The sequence below is a fragment of the Pan troglodytes genome, chromosome 9 (assembly GCF_028858775.2).
Source record: "Pan troglodytes isolate AG18354 chromosome 9, NHGRI_mPanTro3-v2.0_pri, whole genome shotgun sequence".
NCBI classification, from domain to species: Eukaryota; Metazoa; Chordata; class Mammalia; order Primates; family Hominidae; genus Pan; species Pan troglodytes.
The window spans coordinates 49,118,405-49,142,995 of record NC_072407.2 but is presented as its reverse complement, the minus strand read 5'-3'; the positions used below and the strand labels follow the sequence as shown (position 1 = coordinate 49,142,995).

General features: G+C 41.2%; 1 long non-coding RNA gene across 1 annotated transcript in view; it reads left to right on the top strand.

Annotated features, from left to right (window-relative positions):
* The window catches only part of LOC129136419 (uncharacterized), a 38,814-nt gene extending 15,167 nt beyond the window's left edge, over positions 1-23,647 (top strand). The window contains exons 4-5 of the long non-coding RNA XR_010147539.1: positions 18,905-19,060; positions 22,725-23,647. This is a non-coding gene — a long non-coding RNA (uncharacterized LOC129136419). The remainder of the gene's footprint in view (positions 1-18,904; positions 19,061-22,724) is intronic.
* Positions 23,648-24,591: the final 944 nt, after the last annotated feature.

Here is a 24,591-nt window from a genome sequence, read left to right as displayed (position 1 = left end):
TGAGGTAGGGATCAAGCTTCATTTTTTTCCCCATATGAATATCCAATTGATCTAAGACATTAGGCCATTTATTTAAAAGGCATTCTCTACCCACTGGATTGCAGTGGCACCACTGTCAAAAATCAATTGACCATGTAAGTGTGGGTCTGTTGTTGGACTCTATCCTACTTCATTCTTCTATTTATCTGTCTTTGCACCAAACCCACATAGTCTTCTTAACTACTGTAGATTTACAATAAGTATATCTGATGGTACGAGTCCTCCAACTTTATTCTTCTTCAACATCATTTTGGCTATTCTGGGTTTTTTTGCATTTTTATATGTATATTTTAGAATCAGCTTTTCAATTTACTTCCAGTATTTTGATTGAGATGTCACAAAATCTGTAGATCAATTTGGAGAGAGACTGCTATTTGGAGAGAAACAATATTGATTCTTCCAATCTGTAAACATGAAGTGTTTATGTAAATCCATGTATTTAGGTCTTATTTAATTTCTCTAAACACAGTTTTATAGGGTGGATATCTTGGAATTTTTCATTGTATGTATTCTTATTTGATTTTAAAAATTCAGTTGTAAATGGTGGTTTTTAAGGTTCTATTTCCAATTTGTTTTACTAGTATATAAATATACAATTGATTTCTGAAAAGTCAGCTTGTTTAAATGACCTTTCCAAATTTGCTTATTAATTCTAATGTTTGTTTATAGACCCTTTTGAATTTTTTGCATACATCACCATGTATGTGAGCAAATAATAGTTTTATTCTTTCCTTTTAAGTCTCATACTTTTCAATTTGTTTTCTTGCCATATTGCACTGGCTAGGATCTTCAGTACGATGATGAATAGAAGCAATGATAGTAGCCTTGTCTTGTTCCTAACCTCAGAGGAAAAGCATTCACTAGTTTATGTTAAAAGATGTTAGCTAAGGGTTTTTGTAGATATCCTTCATTAGATTTAAAAAGTTCCTTTCTATTCCTGTTTTCTGGTAGTTTAATTTGAAAAAGTGTTGAATTTGTCAAATAATGTTTCTATATCTATCAAGACAATTATATACTTTTTCTCCTTTATTCTGTTAATGTGGTGAATTACATTAAAATAATGTTAAAGTAACTGCATTCTTAGAATAAACACCATGTGGTCATGATATATAATTTTTATATGTCACTACATTTGATTTGCTAATATTTTAGTTAGGATTTTCACATTTATGCTTATGAGTGATATTGGCCTGTAATTTTTTCTTTCCTTTCTTATAAAATATAACAATAAAATGTCAGATTTTTAAAATCAGCTTTATATTGGTCTTGTAAAGCAAGTTTGGAGGTGTTTTTTATTTCTCTTTTTTCTGAAATAGTTTAAATAAGATTAGCACTGTTTCTGCCTTAAATATTTGTGGAAATTCTCCAGTGAAGCTATCTGGCCCTGGAAGCTTCTTTGTAGGAAAATTTTCAATTACAGATTCAGTTTTTAAATGAATATTAGACTACAGTATTTTTTACTTTTTTTATATGGTAAGTTGTGTTTTCAAAGAATTTGTTCATTTAATCTAAGTTGCCAAATGTATCGACAAAAAGTTGTTAATACCATAATATCGGGGGAGGGGGGGCGCGGGGTGGAGCCAAGATGGCCGAATAGGAAGAGCTCCGGTCTACAGCTTCCAGCGTGAGTGACGCACAAGATGGGTGATTTCTGCATTTCCATCTGAGGTACCGGGTTCATCTCACTAGGGAGTGCCAGACAGTGGGTGCAGGACAGTGGGTGCAGTGCACTGTGTGCGAGCCAAAGCAGGGCGAGGCATTGCCTCACTCAGGAAGTGCAAGGGGTCAGGGAGTTCCCTTTCCTAGTCAAAGAAAGGGGCGACAGACAGCACGTGGAAAATCGGGTCACTCCCACCCTAATACTGCGCTTTGCCAACGGGCTTAAAAAACGGCACACCAGGAGATTATATCCCGCACATGGCTCGGAGGGTCCTACACCCACAGAGTCTCACTGATTGCTAGCACAGCAGTCTGAGATCAAACTGCAAGGCGGCAGCGAGGCTGGGGGAGGGGCGCCTGCCATTGCCCAGGCTTGCATAGGTAAACAAAGCAGCCAGGAAGCTCGAACTGGGTGGAGCCCACCACAGCTCAAGGAGGCCTGCCTGCCTCTGTAGGCTCCACCTCTGGGGGCAGGGCGCAGACAAAAAGACAGCAGTAACCTCTGCAGACTTAAACGTCCCTATCTGACAGCTTTGAAGAGAGTAGTGGTTCTCCCAGCACGCAGCTGGAGATCTGAGAACGGGCAGACTGCCTCGTCAAGTGGGTCCCTGACCCCTGAGCTGCCTAACTGGGAGGCACCCCCAAGTAGGGGCAGACTGACACCTCACAGGGCTGGGTACTCCTCTGAGACAAAACTTCCAGAGGAACGATCAGGCAGCAGCATTTGCGGTTCATGAAAATCCGCTGTTCTACAGCCACCGCTGTTCTGCAGCCACCGCTGCTGATACCCAGGCAAACAGGGTCTGGAGTAGACTTCTAGCAAACTCCAACAGACCTGCAGCTGAGGGTCCTGTCTGTTAGAAGGAAAACTAACAAACAGAAAGGACATCCACACCAAAAACCCATCTGTACATCACCATCATCAAAGACCAAAAGTAGATAAAACTACAAAGATGGGGAAAAAACAGAGCAGAAAAACTGGAAACTCTAAAAAGCAGAGCACCTCTCCTCCAAAGGAACGCAGCTCCTCACCAGCAATGGAACAAAGCTGGACGGAGAATGACTTTGACGAGTTGGGAGAAGAAGGCTTCAGATGATCAAACTACTCCGAGCTACAGGAGGAAATTCAAACCAATGGCAAAGAAGTTAAAAACTTTGAAAAAAATTTAGATGAATGTATAACTAGAATAACCAATGCAGAGAAGTGCTTAAAGGAGCTGATGGAGCTGAAAGCCAAGGCTGCAGAACTATGTGAAGAATGCAGAAGCCTCAGGAGCCGATGTGATTAACTGGAAGAAAGGGTTTCAGTGATGGAAGATGAAATGAATGAAATGAACCGAGAAGGGAAGTTTAGAGAAAAATGAATAAAAAGAAATGAACAAAGTCTCCAAGAAATATGGGACTATGTGAAAAGACCAAATCTACGTCTGATTGGTGTACCTGAAAGTGATGGGGAGAATGGAACCAAGTTGGAAAACACTCTGCAGGATATTATCCCGGAGAACTTCCCCAATCTAGCAAGGCAGGCCAACATTCAGATTCAGGAAATACAGAGAACGCCACAAAGATACTCCTCGAAAAGAGCAACTCCAAGACACATAATTGTCAGATTCACCAAAGTTGAAATGAAGGAAAAAATGTTAAGGGCAGCCAGAGAGAAAGGTCGGGTTACCCACAAAGGGAAGCCCATCAGACTAACAGCGGATCTCTCGGCAGAAACTCTACAAGCCAGAAGAGAGTGGGGGCCAATATTCAACATTCTTAAAGAAAATAATTTTCAACCCAGGATTTCATATCCAGCCAAACTAAGCTTCATAAGCGAAGGAGAAATAAAATACTTTACAGACAAGCAAATGCTGAGAGATTTTGTCACCACCAGGCCTTCCCTAAAAGAGCTCCTGAAGGAAGTGGTAAACATGGAAAGGAACAACCGGTACCAGCCACTGCAAAAACATGCCAAATTGTAAAGACCATCAAGGCTAGGAAGAAACTGCATCAACTAACGAGCAAAATAACCAGCTAACATCATAATGACAGGATCAAATTCACACATAACAATATTAACTTTAAATGTAAATGGGCTAAATGCTCCAATTAAAAGACACAGACTGGCAAATTGGATAAAGAGTCAAGACTCATCAGTGTGCTGTATTCAGGAAACCCATCTCACATGCAGAGACACACATAGGCTCAAAATAAAGGGATGGAGGAAGATCTACCAAGCAAATGGAAAACAAAAAAAGGCAGTGGTTGCTATCCTAGTCTCTGATAAAACAGACTTTAAACCAACAAAGATCCAAAGAGACAAGGCCATTACATAATGGTAAAAGGATCAATTCAACAAGAAGAGCTAACTATCCTAAATATATATGCACCCAATACAGGAGCACCCAGATTCATAAAGCAAGTCCTGAGTGACCTACAAAGAGACTTAGACTCCGAAACAATAATAATGGGAGACTTTAACACCCCACTGTCAACATTAGACAGATCAACGAGACAGAAAGTTAACAAGGATACCCAGGAATTGAACTCAGCTCTGGACCAAGCAGACCTAATAGACATCTACAGAACTCTCCACCCCAAATCAACAGAATATACATTTTTTTCAGCACCACACCACACCTATTCCAAAATTGACCACATAGTTGGAAGTAAAGCACTCCTCAGCAAATGTAAAAGAACAGAAATTATAACAAACTGTCTCTCAAACCACAGTGCAATCAAACTAGAACTCAGGATTAAGAAACTCACTCAAAACCGCTCAACTACATGGAAACTGACCAACCTGCTCCTGAAAGACTACTGGGTACATAACGAAATGAAGGCAGAAATAAAGATGTTCTTTGAAACCAATGAGAACAAAGACACAACATACCAGAATCTCTGGGACACATTCAAAGCAGTGTGTAGAGGGAAATTTATAGCACTAAATGCCCACAAGAGAAAACAGGAAAGATCCAAAATTGACACCCTAACATCACAATGAAAAGAACTGGAAAAGAAAGAGCAAACACATTCAAAAGCTAGCAGAAGGCAAGAAATAACTAAAATCAGAGCAGAACTTAAGGAAATAGAGACACAAAAAACCTTTCAAAAAATTAATGAATCCAGGAGCTGGTTTTTTGAAAAGATCAACAAAATTGATAGACCGCTAGCAAGACTAATAAAGAAGAAAAGAGAGAAGAATCAAATAGATGCAATAAAAAATGATAAAGGGGATATCACCACCGATCCCACAGAAATACAAACTACCATCAGAGAATACTACAAACACCTCTATGCAAATAAACTAGAAAATCTAGAAGAAATGGATAAATTCCTCAACACATACACCCTCTCAAGACCAAATCAGGAAGAAGTTGAATCTCTGAATAGACCAATATCAGGCTCTGAAATTGTGGCAATAATCAATAGCTTACCAACCAAAAAAAGTCCAGGACCAGATGGATTCACAGCCAAATTCTACCAGAGGTACAAGGAGGAGCTGGTACCATTCCTTCTGAAACTATTCCAACCAATAGAAAAAGAAGGAATCCTCCCTAACTCATTTTATGAGGCCAGCATCATCCTGATATGAAAGCCTGGCAGAGACACAACCAAAACAGAGAATTTTAGACCAATATCCTTGATGAACATTGATGCAAAAATCCTCAATAAAATACTGGCAAACCGAATCCAGCAGCACATCAAAAAGCTTATCCACCATGATCAAGTGGGCTTCATCCCTGGGATGCAAGGCTGGTTCAACATACACAAATCAATAAATGTAATCCAGCATATAAACAGAACTAAAGACAAAAACCACATGATTATCTCAATAGATGCAGAAAAGGCCTTTGACAAAATTCAACAACCCTTCATGCTAAAAACTCTCAATTGGGTATTGATGGGATGTATCTCAAAATAATGAGAGCTATTTATGACAAACCCACAGCCAATATCATACTGAATGGGCAAAAACTGGAAGCATTCCCTTTGAAAACTGGCACAAGACAGGGATGCCCTCTCTCACCACTCCTATTCAACATAGTGTTGGAAGTTCTGGCCAGGGCAATTAGGCAGGAGAAGAAAATAAAGGGTATTCAATTAGGAAAAGAGGAAGTCAAATTGTCCCTGTTTGAAGATGACATGATTGTATATCTAGAAAACCCCATTGTCTCAGCCCAAAATCTCCTTAAGCTGATAAGCAACTTCAGCAAAATCTCAGGATACAAAATCAATGTACAAAAATCACAAGAATTCTTATACACCAATCACAGACAAACAGAGAGCCAAATCATGAGTGAACTCCCATTCACAATTGCTTCAAAGAGAATAAAATACCTAGGAATCCAACTTACAAGGGACGTGAAGGACCTCTTCAAGGAGAACTACAAACCACTGCTCAATGAAATAAAAGAGGATACAAACAAATGGAAGAACATTCCATGCTCATGGGTAGGAAGAATCAATATCGTGAAAATGGCCATACTGCCCAAGGTAATTTACAGATTCAATGCCATCCCCATCAAGCTACCAATGACTTTCTTCACAGAATTGGAAAAAACTACTTTAAAGTTCATATGGAACCAAAAAAGAGCCCACATCACCAAGTCAATCCTAAGCCAAAAGAACAAAGCTGGAGGCATCACGCTACCTGACTTCAAACTATACTGCAAGACTACAGTAACCAAAACAGCATGGTACTGGTACCAAAACAGAGATATAGATCAATGGAACAGAACAGAGCCCTCAGAAATAATGCTGCATATCTACAACTATCTGATCTTTGACAAACCTGACAAAAACAAGCAATGGGGAAAGGATTCCCTATTTAATAAATGGTGCTGGGAAAACTGGCTAGCCACATGTAGAAAGCTGAAACTGGATCCCTTTCTTACACCTTATACAAAAATTAATTCAAGATGGATTAAAGACTTAAATGTTAGACCTAAAACCATAAAAACCCTAGAAGAAAACCTAGGCAATACCATTCAGGACATAGGCATGGGCAAGGACTTCATGTCTAAAACACCAAAAGCAATGGCAACCAAAGCCAAAATTGACAAATGGGATCTAACTAAACTAAAGAGCTTCTGCACAGCAGAAGAAACCACCATCACAGTGAACAGGCAACCTACAAAATGGGAGAAAATTTTTGCAATCTACTCATCTGACAAAGGGCTAATATCCAGAATCTACAATTAACTCAAACAAATTTACAAGAAAAAAACAAACAACCCTATCAAAAAGTGGGGGAAGGATATGAACAGACACTTCTCAAAAGAAGACATTTATGCAGCCAAAAAACACATGAAAAAATGCTCATCATCACTGGCCATCAGAGAAATGCAAATCAAAACCACAATGAGATACCATCTCACACCAGTTAGAATGGTGATCATTAAAAAGTCAGGAAACAACAGGTGCTGGAGAGGATGTGGAGAAATAGGAACACTTTTACACTGTTGGTGGGACTGTAAACTAGTTCAACCATTGTGGAAGTCAGTGTGGCGATTCCTCAGGGATCTAGAACTAGAAATACCATTTGACCCAGCCATCCCATTACTGGATATATATGCAAAGGACTATAAACCATGCTGCTATAAAGACACATGCACATGTATGTTTACTGTGGCACTATTCACAATAGCAAAGACTTGGAACCAACCCAAATGTCCAACAACAATAGGCTGGATTAAGAAAATGTGGCACATATACACCATGGAATACTATGCAGCCATAAAAAATGAGTTCATCTCCTTTGTAGGAACATGGATGAAACTGGAAATCATCATTCTCAGCAAACTATTGCAAGGACAAAAAAACCAAACACTGCATGTTCTCACTCATAGGTGGGAATTGAACAATGAGAACACATGGACACAGGAAGGGGAACATCACACTCCGGGGACTGTTGTGCGGTGGAGGTAGTGGGGAGGGATAGCATTAGGAGATATACCTAATGCTAAATGAGGAGTTAATGGGTGCAGTACACCAACATGGCGTATGTATACCGTGTATACATGTATACCGTGTATACATGGTATACATATGTAACGAACCTTCACATTGTGCACATGTACCCTAAGACTTCAAGTATAATAATAATATAAAAAAACCATGATATCTTTTAAATGTCTCTAGAACCTGTACTGATAGCCCACTTTCTTAGCTGATATTCTGTTTCTCTCTCTCTCTCTCTCTCTCTGTGTGTGTGTGTGTGTGTGTGTGTGTGTATGTGTGTGTCTGTCTGTGTCTCTCTTCTTAGTAGGGGTTTATACATTTTATTTACTTGTTTAAAGGCCTAACTTTTATCTTTGCTCATTTTCTCCATTGTGTATTTTTTTTCCTATTTGATTTCTGCTTTCATCTTTACTATTTCTTTCCTTCCACTTTCTTGAGGTTTAATTTGCTGTTGTTTATCTATCTTCCTGAGATGGAAGCTTAGATTCATTAATTTTCCGTATATCTTTTTCTCTAAGAATTGCATTTAAGGCTATAAATGTTTCTGTAACCACAGCCTTTAGATGCAGCTCACAATTTTCATTATCCCACTCTAAATATTTGCTGTTGTAATGTTTCCTTTGGCCCAGGGACTATTTAGCAGTGTGTTGCTTAATTTTCAAGCATTTAGAGATTTTCTAGTTGCCTTTTTATATAGATTTCTAACTAACTCCACTCCAGTTAGAGAGCATATTCTGTATAATTTCAGTTCTTTGAAATTTGTGTTAATTGCTTTGTGACCCATTGTGTAGTCTATTGTGGTAAATGTTCCACAAGCACTTCAAAATAATATTCATTCTGCAGTTATTCAATATAATGTTGTATATACATTAACTAGATAAAATTGCTTAATTGTGTTGTTTAAATATTCAGTATTTCACTGTTTTTTGTCTGCTTGCTTGTTTTAGCATTTTCTGAGAGAAGTGTGTTAAATCTGTAACTCTGATTTTGAATTTGCCCATTTCTTTTTTAAAAATTCTGTTATTTTTGCTTTACATATTTGAAGCTTTGAAATGAGGAGCATACTAATATGGGGAAGTTACTTCTTTAAGTCTACTTTATCAGATAGTAATATAACCACACCAGCTTTTTGTTAATGGTTTCCAGCAATATCTTTTCATTCTTTTCCTTTCAACTTGTGTCCTCCTATATTGTGTGTATCTCTTACAAACAACTAATATTTGCATCTTGTTTTTTTAGTTCAATCTGACAATTATTTCGTATTATACTATTTATCCATTTATAATTAATGTAATTGCTGATATAGTTGGTACTATCAAACTACCATCGTGTGATTTGATTTTTATTTGAACCATCTATTCTTCGTTTTTTAATTCCTCCTTTCATGCCTTTCTTGACTTATCAACTATTTTTGTCACTTCTGTTAGCTTCGTGGTTATATGTTCTTTTTTTCTTTCAGTGGACCTAAACTGCATCCCTGAATTATTACAGTCTACCTTAAGGTTGCACTGTTACTTCTTCTTGAACAATGCAAGAACCTTACAACAGTTTAACTCAACTTTATCCGCTCTTGCCCTTTGTGCTATTATTGTCATATATTGGTACTCATACATATACTATGAGCTGAAGATACATTGTCATTATTGCTGGTTTAAGTAATCAATATTGTTTTATGTTTACCTACATACTTACTGTCTTGGGTACTATTCACTCCTTCCTGTGGTCTGTTCTCTCTGGGCTCATTTTCCTTCACCATGAAGGATAGACTCTCGTTTGATTTATTGTGATACTGGTCTGCTGGTGATGATTCTGTATGTGGTTTTTTTTTAATGAAAATATATTTCACCTTTAATTTTAAAGAACATTTTAGTGGATATAGAATTCTAAGTTGGCAATATTCTTTTTCTAGCTTCCATAGATTCTAGTGAAGACCAGTGATCAGTTTTACTGTTACTTCTTTTAAGGTAATGGTTCCTTTTTCCTCTAGCAGCTTTTTACTGTTTGTCTTTGTCTTTCAGCAGTTTATTATAAGCCTGCATGTGGTTTTACATTGTATCTATCCTGCTTGGGTTTTGCCTTGCTTTATAAAACTAAATCTGTGGTATTTGGAAAATTCTCAGGCATGATTTATTCAAATACTGGTTATGCCTCATTCCTCTCTCCTTTCTTTCTGATACTCCACATATGTGTATGTTAGAGCTTTTGTTAGTACCTCACATGCCTTTATGCTCTGTTCTGTTCCCCATCCCTCCCCAGCTTTATTTCTGTGTGCTTCAGTGTGGATAATTTCTATTGAGTTCCAGTTCACTATCCAGTCATACACTGTGTTCAGTCTCCTGTTAAATACATTCAACAAATTCTTAAAATTCTGATATATTTTCAATTCTAGAATGGCCATTGGATTTTTAAGAGATATTCTAACTATTTTAATTCTCCACTTTTTAATCCATCTTGTGCATCTTTTCCTGTATTTATTTTCACATGCTGATCATGGCTGTTTTTATGTCCTTACTGCTAACTCCAGTAACTGGGTCAGCAGTGGCTCTGCTATTTTTTGTTCACATTTTCCCCCTTCCTTGCTCATCTCCTACTTTGTCACTGTCACTCTCACTGCCAGATGCTGCTCATAGAAGGACCATAGAGGCTATAGATAATATCTTTCAGTAATTAGGGTTTAGTCTTTTATTCTGTTAAGAAAATGGGGTAAGGGACTGATAATCTTGTGGCTGCATTACAGTATTAGTAAGACTCAGTCCGCCACTGGTACCTGCCTATTCTTCCTGGTATGGCCTTACCAGGTTTTTTTTTTTTTTTTTTTTTTTTTTTTTGAAACAGAATCTCGCTGTCACCCAGGTTGGAGTGCAGTGGCACTCACTGCAGGCTCCGCCCACCGGGGGTTCACGCCATTCTCCTGCCTCAGCCTCCCGCGTAGCTGGGACTACAGGCGCCCTCCACCTCGCCCGGCTAATTTTTTGTATTTTTTATAGTAGAGACAGGGTTTCACCGTGTTAGTCAGAATGGTCTCGATCTCCTGACCTCGTGATCCGCCCGCCTCGGCCTCCCAAAGTGCTGGGATTACAGGTGTGAGCCACCGCGCCCGGCCGCCTTACCAGGTTTTTCATTGAGAATCTGAAAGTTCCGTCTGACCTTGGAATGTTTTGAGCTTCGCTCTTTCATTTGCCTACTCACACAAGTTCACAAGTTCAAAATCTGACAGATGTTTCAGGAAGGAAACTAGTTTGTGATTCTTGCAGGTGGGTCCCTGGTCTAGTGTGATTTGGTCTCCTAACCACCTATGCAAGAGTTTCTCCTCTGTCATTATAGATCAGAGCCTCAGCTTGCTGTAGCTCCAGAACACAGAAAACTTCTGTGGAAGAATATGGTCTTGTGTTTGGACCTCTTTTAGGTTATAAATCATTGCAGCTGACCCAGCAACCACCAAAAGGAATTATAATTTTTCTCTCCCTCAGTGGAGTTTCTCTGCCTGGGCCAAGGCAGACTGCCAGTCCATGCCCAAAACGGACTATTTCAACCCCATACAAACTCTGACAGCTCTTTTCCTTCCTTTTCAATTTCATGCATTTTTTCTTCTTTCCTAATTGCCCTAGCTAGAACTATCAGTGCTATGCTGAGTAGAAATAACAAGAGTGAGTATTCATGTCTTATTGCTGATTTTGGAGGAAAAACATTTTGTCATTCATACTTAACCCAATATGAAATGAGTTACAGTATTTTATTATATCTACATAGATTTCATTTATCAAATGGAGGAAGTTCCCATCTGCTGCTAATTTGCTGAATGCTTTTATCACAAATGAGTGTTAAATTCTGTCAAATCCTTTTTCTCTGCATCTGTTGAGATAATTGTATGATATTTCCTCTTTATTCCATTAACAGGTGAATTGGTTTTGGAATGTTAAAACAAACTTGCATTCCTGGGAGGAAACTCACTTAGTCATGATGTATCATCATTTTTATATGTTGATGAATTTAATTTGCTAGCATTTTTTATTTTTGGTAGATTTTATTTTTTGAAGTTTTAGATTTACAGAAAAATTGGGAAAACAGTACAGAGTTCCTATGCACCCCTCACCAATTTCTCCTATTACTATTATCCTACATAACTATATTTGTTACAGTTAATCAAACAATATTTTGATACATTATGATTAACTAAAGTCCATAGTTCATTCATATTTCCTTAGGTTTCACCTAGTTTTTTGTTTTGTTGTTTTTCTCCTTTTCTAGGATTTTATCCAGGATACCACATTGCATTTAACTGTCAAGTCTCTTTAAGATCCTCTTGGTTATGGCAATTTCAAAGACTTCTTTTCCTTCTCTTTTTTTCATGATCTTGATAGTTTTGAGGTGTTCTGGCCAGGCATTTTGTAGGATGTCCCACTGTTGGAATTTGTTCAATTTTTTTTTAATGTCATGACTGTGGTTATGGTTTATTGGGTGGAAAATCACAGGTAAAGTGCCATTTTCACCACATCATATCAAGTATATATATTGTCAACATTATCTATAACTGTTAATGTTGGCCTTAGAGACCTGGCTGAGTTAGTGTTGGTCAGGTTTTCCCACAGTACAGTTACTCTTTTTCCCTTCTTTCCATACTGTACTCGTCGGAAGGAAGTCACTATTTGCAGCCAATACCTAAAGAGTGGGGAGCTATGCTCCTCCTCTTTTTAAATTAACTTTTTTTTTTTTTTTTGAGATGGCATCTTGCTCTATCACCCAGGCTGGAGTGCAGTGCTGTGATCATGAATCACTGAAGCCTTGGACTCCTGGGTTCAAGTGATCCTCCAGCCTCAGCCTCTTGAGTAGCTGGGTGTACAGGTGCACGCCACCACACCAGTCTAATTATATTTTTTCTTGTAGAGGAGGGTTCTTGCTATGTTGTTCAGGCTAGTCTCAAAGTTCTGGCCTCAGGCAGTCCTGCAGCCTCAGCTTCCTAAAGTGCTAGGATGACAGGCATTAGCGCCACACTCAAACTGCTTCTCCTTTTTGAGGGCTGAGCATCTTTAAATAAATTATTTGGAATTCTTCTGCATGAGAGATTTATCTGCCTTCTCCCATTTATGAATTTATTGCATCAGTGACTTATATCAGTATGGACTTATGGATATTTATTTTATGCTTTGGGTTATCATCTAATGGAACTTTATTAATTTTATTGTTCAAATTATTTCCACATTGGCCACTGGGAACTCTTTTTTTTTTTTTTTTTGAGACGGAGTCTCGTCTTGCTCTGTTGCCCAGGCTGGAGTGCAGTGGTATTATCTCAGCTCATTGCAACCTGCCTCCCAGGTTCAAGCAATTCTTCTGTCTCAGCCTCCCAAGTAGCTGGGACTATAGACGCATACCACCACACCCAGCTAATTTTTGTATTTTTAGTAGAGACAGGGTTTCACCATATTGGTGAGGCTGGTCTCGAACTCCTGACCTCAGGTAATCCTCCCACCTTGGCCTCCCAAAGTGCTGGGATTACAGGAGTGAGCCATTGCAACCGGCTGCATTGGGAACTCTTTAAGTGGACTCCTGTTCTCCTTTGACAGCTCATCAATTTGTGAGTATTTTTTTCTTTCTTGCATTTGAGCCTTTCCCTACTTTCTAGAGCTACAAGATGTTCCAGGCTCATGTCATATATTTCCTTCCCCAGTTCTAGAATCAGCCATTTGTTCAAGGAGCCCTGATTCTTATTGAAGTGTGATACATCATATTAGTTTTCTAGGACTGCCATAACAAAGTACAACAGACTGGGTGGCTTAAACAACAAAAATTTATTTTCTCACATTTCTAGCTATAAATTTCTAAGCACTTTTAGCTGCACTGCACTCATTTTGAGATATATTTTCGTTATTATTCAGTCCAAAATATTTTATAATTTTCTGTCTGATTTCTACTTTCACCAAGCAGTTATTTAAAGATATGTTAATATCTAATTATCTGAGGATTTTCTCGATACCTTATTGTCATTGCTATCCAACTTAATTCCATTGTTGACAGAGAACATACTCTGTAAAGTTTCAATCTTTTGAAAAATTTTAAGGCTTATTTTGTAGCTTAGTATGTGGTATGTCTTGGTGAATGTTCTATATGTACTTGCAAAGAATATGTACTCTGGAGATGTTTGACGTGGTGTTCTATAAATGGTGGTAAATCAAAGCACTTTATAGTGTTATTCATAATCTTCTATACCTTAACTGATTTCTGGTCAGTTAGTTCTGTTAATTTCTGAGACAGGGGTTGTAGCGTCTCCAAACATGACTGTACATTTTGTCTATTTCTCCCTTTAGTCTAGTCAGGATTGCTTTTTTATGTATATTGAAGGTGCTTTATTAGGCACATACACATTTGTATGTAATTGTTACACCTTTCTGATATTTGTAATTGTTTGTAATTGTCATGCCTTTCTGATAAAGTGTTCTTCATCTCAGCTGATACTGATTGTTTTAAAACATGTTTAACCTGATAATAATATCACTGCTCTAGCTTTTTTTTTTTTTTTTTTTTTTTTTGAGATGGAGTTTCACTCATCACCCAGGCTGGAGTACAATGGCATGATCTTGGCTCACTGCAAACTCCGCCACCCAGGTTCAAGTGAGTCTCCTACCTCAGCCTCCCAAGTAGCTGGAATTACAGGCACCTGCCACCACACCCAGCTGATTTTTCTATTTTTAGTAGAGACAGGGTTTCACCATGTTGGCCAGGCTGATCTCGAACTCCTGACGTCAGGTGATCCACCCCCGTCAGCCTCCCAAAGTGCTGGGATTACAGGCATGAGCCACCACACTTGGCCTGCTCTAGCTTTCTAATGCTTGCATGATATATCTTTTTGTCTCCTTATACCTTCAACCTAACTATATATTTCTGTTGAAAGAGTGCCTCTTATAGAGAACACAATTGGTTCTTTCTCTTTTAGCTCAGTCTGATAAACTCTGCTTTTTAACTAGAGTGTTTAATCCATTTATATTTAATATAATTATTGACATAGTTGAGTATAGGCCTATCAATTTTGCTGTTGATTTTCTATTTGTCACCTGAATCTTTTGTTCCTGTCTTCCTCCTTTTTTGTTTTCTTTTGAGTTAAACATTTTTTAAAGAACCTTTTCTCTATTACTTTTTATCAAAACCTCTTTGCATTAGCAAAACCTCTTTGCATTTGTAATATTTCCTCTAGCAATTTTAATATGAGTCCTTACCTTATCATAGATATTTTGTCACTTCACATCAAAGTAAGAACCTTTGCTTTGTGTTAATTTTATTTTATATATATATAGACATACACACACACACACATGCTATATACATTATGAGCTCCATAATACCATGTTATAATTTTTGCTCCAAATAATTATATCTTTTTTAGATTAAGGAAATAAAGTTTTTTCCTTTATAACGATTTACATGTGTACTATTTCTAATGTTCTTCATTCCTTCCTGTAAATCTGAGTATCCTTCAGTGTAATCTCCCTTCAGCCTGAAGAACTTCTTTTTGTATTTCTTGTGAAACACGTCTACTGGCAGTGAGTTTTCTCAGTTTTCATTTATTTGAAATATCTTTGTTTCCCCATGTTTACGGATTTTTTTCTGGATATATAATTCTAAGTTTTTTTTTCCCTTTCAGCACATTAAAGATGGTATTTCATTATGTTCTGGCTTCTATTGTCTCTGATGATAACTCATTCATTATTCATGCAAGTGTTCCTCTATGTGTGATATGGTTTTTTTGTGTGTTTGGTTGTTTTGGTTTGGTTTTTGTTTTCATTGGCTACTTTCAAGATTTTCTCTCTCTTTGATCTTTAGACTATGATGTGCCTAGGAACTGCTTCCTTTTATTTTTATCTTTCTTGGGGTTCAGTGAGCTTATTGAGTATATAAGTTGTGTTTTTCACCAAGTTTGGGACAGTTTATCAAATAATTTTTCTGCTCTGGTATCAATTTTCTCTCCTTCTAAGACTTTAATGACATGTGTTAAGGAAACTAATATTATCTTACAGATTTCTGAGGCCCTGTTTAGTTTATTTCAAACCTTTTTCCACTTCAGATTAGATACTTTCTATTTATCAAGCTTCAAGTTCATTGACCCTTCTGCCAGTTTGTTTGTTGTTATGCATATCAGTGAATTTTTTAAATTTCATATATGGTACTTTTCAAGTCTAGAATTTCTATTTGGTTCTTGTTTAGAGTTTCAACTTCTTTGCTGTGATTTTCCCTCTATTCATTCATTATAAACATTTTTGTTCTTTAAGTCCTTGAGCATATTTATAAAGTCTGCTTTAAAATCCCTGTGCTAATTCTAACATCTTTGACATATGAGTGGTTCTATTGCACTTCCCCTGAGAATTGGGACAAGGATGCCCACTTTTACCACTTCTATTCAACATAGTACTGGAAGTCCTGGCCAGAGCAACCAGACAAGAGGAAGAAATAAAGGGCATCCAGATTGAAAAAGAGGAAGTCAAACTTTCACTATTCACTGATGATATGACTGTATACCTAGAAACCTCTAAAGACTTATCCAAAAAGCTCCTAGATCTGATAAACAAATCCAGTAGAGCCTCAGGATACAAAATCAATGTGATTTTTTGGAAAAAAAAAAAAACAGAAAACACACACACGCACACACAAATCAGTAGCACTCTTATACACCAACAACAACCAAGCTGAAATTCAATCATGAACTCACTCCCTTTTACAACAGCTGCAAAATAATAAATAAATAAATAATTTAGGAATATACTTAACCAAAGAGGTGAAAGATCTCTACAAGGAAAATTACAAAACACTGCTGAAAGAAATAATAGATAACACAAACAAATGGAAACACATCCCATGCTCATGGATGGGAAGAATCAATATTGTGAAAATGACCATACTGCCCAAAGCAATCTACAGATTCAATGCAATTCCCATCAAAATACCATCATCATTCTTCACAGAACTAGAAAAAACAATCCTAAAATTGTGGAACCCAAAAAATCCTGTATAACCAAAGCAATACTAAGCAAAAAGAACAAATCTGGAAGCATCACATTACTCGACTTCAAACTATATTATAAGGCTATAGTTACCAAAACAGCGTAGTACTGGTATAAAAACACACATGTAGACCAATGGAACAGAATAGAGAACCCGGAAATAAAGCCAAATAAGTACAGCCAACTGCTCTTTGACAAAGCATACAAAAACGTAAACTGGGGACAAGATGCTCTATTCAATAAATGGTGCTGGGAAAACTGGCAAGCCACATATAGAAGAATGAAACTGGATTCCCATTTCTCACCTTATACAAAAATCAATTCATGATGGATCAAAGACTTAAATCCAAGACCTGAAACCATAACATCTCTAGAAGATAACATCAGAAAAACTCTTCTAGACATTGGCTTAGGCAAAGAATTCATGACTAAGACCCCCAAAACAAATGCAACAAAAACAAAAATAAATGAATGGGACCTAATTTAACTAAAAAGCTTCTGCACAGCAAAAGAAATAATCAGCAGAGTAAACAGACCACCCACAGTGGGAGAAAATATTCATAAACTATGCATCCAGCAAAGGACTCATATCCAGAATCTACAAGGCACTCAAATTAGCAAGAAAAACACACACACACACACAAATAATCCCACCAAAAAGTGGGCAAAGGACATGAATACACAGTTCTCAAAGGAATATATACAAAGAGCCAACAAACATACGAAAAAATGCTCAACATCACTAATCATCGGGGAAATGCAAATCAAAACCACAATGAGATACCACCTTACTCTTCCAAGAATGGCCATCATTAAAAAGTCAAAAAACAATAGGTGTTGGCATGGATGTCATGAAAAGGGAACACTTTTATGTTGCTGGTGAGAACGTAAATTAGTACAACCACTATGGAAAACACTATGGAGATTCCTTAAAGAGCTAAATGTAGAACTACCATTTGATCTAGCAATCCCACTACTGGGTGTCTACCCAAAGAAAAATACATCATTATATGAAAAAAAACCTGTACACCCATTTATGCCTCACAATTTGCGATTGCAAAGTTATGGAGCCAACCTAAGTGCCCATCAACCAACCAGTGGATAAGAAAATGTGTTATATATACACCATGGAATATTACTCAGCCATAAGAATGAAGTAATGTCTTTTGCAGCAACTTGGTTGGAGCTGGAGGCCATTATTCTAAGTGAAGTAACTTGGGAATGGAGAGCCAAATATTGTATGTTCTCACTTGTAAGTGGGAGCTAAGCTATGAGGATGCAAAGCCATTAGAATGATATAAGGGACTTTGGGGACTTGTGGGGGAAGGTTGGGAGGGTAATGGATAAAAGACTACATATTGGGCACAGTGTACACTGCTTGGGTGACCGGTGCACTAAAATCTCAGAAATCACTGCTAAAGAAGTTATTCATGTAATCAAAGACCACCTGTACCCCAAAAACTATTACAATAAAAATTAAAGCTAAAAAAAGAGGTACTCTCAGAAAGTCGTCTGGGTGTTAGACATAGTCTCCCATTGTACAGTATCAGCCTGATTTGATCACCAGGATCAACTGTGCCACACAGCAGAGTGACTTCCTCCCATGTTGCCAGTTCAGTGGCAGGAGGCACCCATAGTGTCCAGTCTCATGGACCAACTCAATGGGCCCCTGGTTGTGTTCCGCGATGGAAGCATTTCTCCCTCGGGAACAAAACCTTTCAAATCGACAGAGCCCAGAGGGTTCGAGTGCATGTGGTTATTAGGTGTAATAGTGAGGAAAGCCACTCCCACTCTCTGATTTGGGGCCCTGTTATTGTGGATGTGGGAGGAACCATACCTTCTACTGGTCACCTCATCAAAGCATATTCTTCATCCTGTAAGACAGAACTTTAACCTTTCAGGCCATTGTCTCTCAAGCAGAACCTTAACTGAGTGTTCACATGGCCATTCCACCCTTCAGTTAGGCCAGCTGCTTCCAGATGAGAGAGAGTCCATGATTAGACTAGCGATTTCCACGGGCCCAAGGTCCCTGTTGTCCTGTCGCTGTGAAATGGGTTCGTTGGTCCGAAGCAATGTTGGGTGGAATGCCGTGTGGCATAGAGGGCACCCCGTAAGTCCAGAGATGGCAAAGAAGATGAGTAAATATCAAGAACACTGACTTAACCAAAAATAGGGAGACAATTATGCTGGGAGAGAGACGGGAGGGGAAGTGGTGGAGGGACAGGGTGGGATGGACTGTAAGAAAGATAAATCTTCATCTTCCATCACAGTAAGTCAAAGATGGTGTCGAAAATGGTGAAATCAAGAACTAGTGCTTAGAATTACGGAGATTTAAAAACAGAAGAGACACCTCCCAGAGTTGCAAGTGGTCGCCTGTCCCAGAGAGCTGGTGAGATGAGGTGGGGAGGCGGCAGCTGAGTTTTATGGTAAGTCTCGGGGAACCATTGGACGTCGAAAACTGTAAACCTTTTATTAAAAATAGTTGTGGAAGTAGAAAAAAAAAGGGGGTGGGGGGGGGAATCTGACTCTTAGATTGGAATCTGGAGAGCTGATTGTCTTCTCCAAGTTTTCTGCCACCCAGGAGCAGAACCAGTGGTTTCTGGGCAACTCAAAGAAAGGCGCCTCTTGTTTGGGATACTTTACTGCCATCTGCTGGACAATTAAAGTAATACCTTTACAAATGAGTGAGGGAATGGGATGTGAAGCTCCTTGCACCCCGCACCTGGATTATGTCCTGCACAACCTGTATAGAGCAAGCGAGGCCTTGCAATTCGTGGCCACCGGTCCAGGACACTCCTGAAGGGGCCTTGTTTGGTGAGGTCGTTGCGCCGGGGAGGCCAGAGCAGCGGCCTGTCCTCCTTCTGGGCACTTTAGCCCCCAGGTCAGAGGAGAGCCCCTTGGCGGTTCCAGCTCACAGATAGTTGGGTCCAGCTGCATGTTGCTTTCAGGGTATTTCTCCTACCTGGCCCCATCAGTGACTGGCTTAGAAGAAATTCCTCAAACTCCTACCTCGCCCTTTAGAAAAATTGTAATGCTATCTAAATCCCCCACCTCTCATCCCCACCCGCCTTTTACGTTTTCCTGGTGAGTTCAATTAGGGTTGGGGGTGACATGTGGGCAAGCCAGATCTCTGTAAGGGCATTGTACTCAGGGCTCTCATTTTTCTGGCTCCGAAGCTTAGCTGCCACTTCTTGGGTCTGCATAAGGACTAGTCGTTCTTGGAAGAAAAATAAAAGCCACCCCCGATCCAAGAAAGGAGATGAAAAATTCTTTGTGTGAAGCTTAGCATTGCCAAAGGTGTAGGTACTGTCCCTCCCAGGGGCGTTTGCACGCAAAGTGTATAAACTACAGAAATAAAGGAGAGGTTTGGATGAAGGTCACTTTGGGTCACTGAGTTTTCCTAGTCAGAATCCTGACATATAGAGGGCTGATAACCACGTCTATGCTATCAGCAGGTCACACAGGGCACAGATGCCCACCTGCTCACTGCTGCAGTGCCTCCAGCTTTGAAAGGAGTGGTGACTGTGAGCAACCCTGGACACTGGAATGGGGAGGAAACATCCCTGAACAGGGCTTAGAGAGTATCATGGAACCAGAGACTCAGAAAGGGAAGGAATTTTAGAGGCAAAAGCCCACCCTTCCCCATCTAGTGCTTCAATCTTTCTACCTTTTTGCTACCAGAAGGTTATCAGCTTACACTTACATACCCCTAGGGACAGGAGCTCACTACCTGATAAGCAGGCCCTGCTTTCCCTGGAAAGATCTGACTCAGAAAGCACTTCCTCCCACCATCCTAAATCTGCCCTGTTCCATCTCCCACATCTCAGTCTTGGTTGTGGCCCAGTGGAGCCACAGAGAACAGATACTCTCCCTCCTCCCCAGGATAGCCTCTGAATATTTTGAGAATGAGCAGGGCTCCTCTGAGTGGTCTCCTTTCTAGGGAGAGTTGATTAATTAGGACTCTTTTCATCTGTGCATGGTAGAGACAGGGCCTCACCATGTTTAGGGGCAACATGAGGAATTTCTGGTCACATAGCCCTGCGACATCCAAGGTGATGCTGGGTCAAGGAGAGTGAGTGATGTTGTCAGGGCACTGCTGTCTCTGGGTGTCCCTTTTCTTGAGCTGTGCTATTTTCCTTTCAAGGCAGGGGTGGGTAGAACCATGGCCACTGGCATTGCCAAGCCTGCATCCTACCTGTAGTAGCAAGAGACCGCCACTCCTCACCACTCTGGGTCAGGGCCAACTGCAGTTTCAGAGGGACAGAAATAGGAGGTGACCCAAAGAGGGTGCCTAAGCACAGGTCAGAGGTGAAAAGTCAGACTCAACCTTTCCTGAGGGGCGGGGACAACATTTTTCGGTTTCTAGCCTTGAGTGTCCAGAGGCCCGTGGCCAGGGGTGTTGACAGTCTCACAGGCTAAGCTCCGACATCTTCCTGGAGAGGCAACTTTCTTCACTGGAAGTCATTTAAAGCCCTATTTTTAGATTTAAACAAAAATGGAAACATTATGGAGCAGAATGCAGAATCTGCGTGTATTTTTTTGAGACAAAACCCAAGACTTCAAAGAAATTTCACACTTGTGTCAGCTGCTTCAGGCAGGCTGCCTGGCCTGCGGGTGCATGTGTTAATTCTTGGTTGGCATTAGTGGGTATTTCAGGGGCAGGCTGAGAAAGTCTGAGTGGCACTGGGCCTGGGTCCCCACATAGCTACAGGCAGGGCTGGGGAGAGATGGGTCCAAGGACTTCAAAGACAGCTGCCACTGAGAGGCCCCTGGTGCCTCTGGGCACCACATTCCCTGAAAGGAGGCAGCTCGTCCTCACTCGGGAGTGAGGCCCCACCGTGAGGACACACCTGCCTCTGGAATCCTGTCCAAGGGCAGGAGCCAGAGCCCAGGCTGAGCAAGGGATCCATGGGCCCCAGCAGGAAATGCCAGCCGAGAGTGCAGGAGGCAGTGCCTGGCTGCTGCTTCCAGCTTTTCACAGAGCAGTGGGCACATGGGCAAGAGTGATCTTTGAAATATTTAACCCCAGAAGCTCATGGGACCAACAGTCAGAACAGGCCTGGCCTGGTACTTGAGCAGGTCCCAGGGGCCCAATTGGACCAAGGCCGCCCCTCAAGCTGCTGCATCATGGGGAGACACGGGGATCCCACGTAAGAGGCCAGGGCAGCAGGGCAGCGGGTCACACTCATGGGGAATTAGACAGCAGCTATTTACCAACTGGAGCGGACACATGCTGATATTTTAACAACCAGGATGGCAGCACTGGCTGAAAACGAGCCACGTGCATGGGTCTGATCAAGCGAGATTAAGATGAATCCAGGGCGGGGTGCAGTGGCTCACGCTTGTAATCCCAGCACTTTGGGAGGCCAAGGCCAGGAGTTTGAGACCAGCCTAGTCAACATGGTGAGACCCTGTCTCTACTAAAAATACAAAATACACACACAAAATAAGTTAGCCAGGCATGGTGGTGTAGACCTGTAGTCCCAGCTACTTGGGGGTTGAGACATGAGAATCACTTGTACCCTGGAGGTGGAGGTTGCGATGAGTTGAGCTCTCACCACTGCACTCCAGCCTGGGTGACAGAGCGAGACTCTGTCTCACAAAAAAAAAAAAAAAAAAAAAAAAAAATCCAACCCACATTTATTGAGCACTTATTATATGCCAGGAACTGTGCTGGAGCCTTTATGTATATTAACTAGTTTAATTTGTACAATGCCACGCAAATCTATCAGTTCATTTAACACTATAGAGGATTGGTGTGAAAGCAACACGGAAAAGCCAGTCAGCAGACCCAGCAAACCTGACAGGCTTAGAGGGACCCCACCCCTACCCCTGCCCTGTCCCCCACTCAACTAGAGATGGGCATTTTCTTAAAGGCAGATGGCACAGAAGTCCAGACCTCCCTCTTGGCTTTCCCACTGCACCCCATCCGCCCTCTGTTCTGCTTCATCAGTTGTCCACATTTGACATTCATTAGACTTACTCTTCACAACTGTATACACAAAACCATGTGTATCCATGCTGGTGGGGAGCATAAGAGGTTCTCAAGGGTCGTTTTGTGTGTACCTAATTTTTGCCTTACTGATTTAGAACTTGCCCCTGAAATGGGCTATGACTCATTGAACTATAATTAGCCCCGTTTTGCAAGTGAGAAAGTGGAGTTCGAAGATGTCATCAGCCCAGGTCACACAGATGGTGGAGACCAGTGTGGAGCCTGGGAGTGGGCTGAGCAGAGCATCTGGACTTTGAGCTTCCATCAGACCCCGAGATAGTCACCTGTCCTGGCTGCCTGGTGACCCTGGTGTGCTAACTTGGCACTTATCTTGCTCTATGAAGGCCCCTGAGCCCCCTAAACACCAGATGGGTGGCTTCAGCCAGCCCCATACTGACCTGTGAAGCCCAGGTATTGCTGGCCAACCCACCCCACTCACAGACAGAAGCAGTTCTCCGTCTTTTGGCTTTAGCAGATCTGCTTCATTTCTCCTCCCCACAAAGCCTGGACTTTGTTCTGGGGGTATCCCTGTTTGCAGTGAAGCTTTTTCACTCAGTGCTCAATCTGATCCCAACTCCACCCCACATCTCTGACTGCATAGACCTTTGTGACTGCCTTGACCAGTAGAGTATGGCAGAAGATGCTCTGTAACTTCCCAGGCTAGATCTAGAAAATGCCACGCATTTCTGCCTTGCTCTCCTGGGACATCCACTCTTAGAACCCAGCTGCCGTGCTAAAAAGAACTCACAGACCACGTGGAGTGGAGCAGACGGGTCAGTGTCCCAGGTGGCAGCCCGTGTCAGCCTCAGACCTGCACGTGAGGATGCCCACCAGAGGGTTCCTGCCACCACCGTCAAGTCACCCCAGGCTTCATCTTCCAGCCGGCGCCTCAGGCATTATGGGCAGAGGTAAACTGTCTCCATGATGCCCTTTCCAAATTTCTGACCCACAGAATCCATGACTATAATAAAATGGCTGTTTTATGTGCTCAATTTTGGGGTGGTTTGTAGCATAGCAGTATAACTAGAACATCTAGCTCGTGAGAGAACCAGCAAAGAAAGCAAAAATCACCCCAGCCTATAAAGGGCCCTGAGGGTGGTGGGACCCATGGGTGACAGGAAACCAATCCCTGCCCCCCAAGAGATGGCAGGGCCTCCAACGAGAACAGCTGTGTGGCTTGCGAGGGAGCCTGCACCCTAAGCTGGGGCTGCCAACCGGGTGTAAACTGCTGAGCCCCTGAAAGTGCAGGAGCTTGGGACCTCCTACCTCCACAGACATGGCCAGCCTGGGCTAGAGGCCAGAGGGATTGCAGTGACCCCAGAGGCCCTTTCCTTCCCTCTGGGGCCACGGACACTTGCTGTCATCTGTGCTCTCTCAGGTGGGGGAAGTTCAGGTGTGGGTGAGCCCAGGAGGAGGAACTGGAGAGAAAATTTGAAAGCAAATGTGAAAACGAATGATTTCTTGCACATTTGAGTTTGCAAAGTAAAAGCCTTCTCGGTGCCAGGAACTCTTTGTTGCCCAAAGGAAATCATGTTAGAAGGGTCGGTCCAGCCTGACTTCATGGTCTCAGAGATGTGTGACCCTCACCCCTGGAGAGGCCTCTGTGGCCCTGGGGCTTAGCACCAAGCACTTTGTAGGGGTCTCAGAAATGCTGCCCACTGGAGCAGAGGGCTTCTGGGAAGAGCCATGGGCTCCTCCACTGCCTTGTAGCAGAGGCTGCCCCCAGGGAGAGGGAGGTGGGATCAGAGCCTGAGGCTACGTCCTGGCAATTGTTGTTGTGGCCACCAGGTGGCGGGCCAGGGCCATGCCAAGCTGTTGGGAAGGGCAATCCCAGAGGGGCCTGGACTGGGAGGCCCAGCTGCTTCCATGGCTCTGCTGTCACCACGGCTGGAGGGAGGGGCTGCAGAGTCAGCTGTAGCAGTGGAGGCTGAGGCCCTCTCACAGTGATGAGGTGGCTTTCAGAAG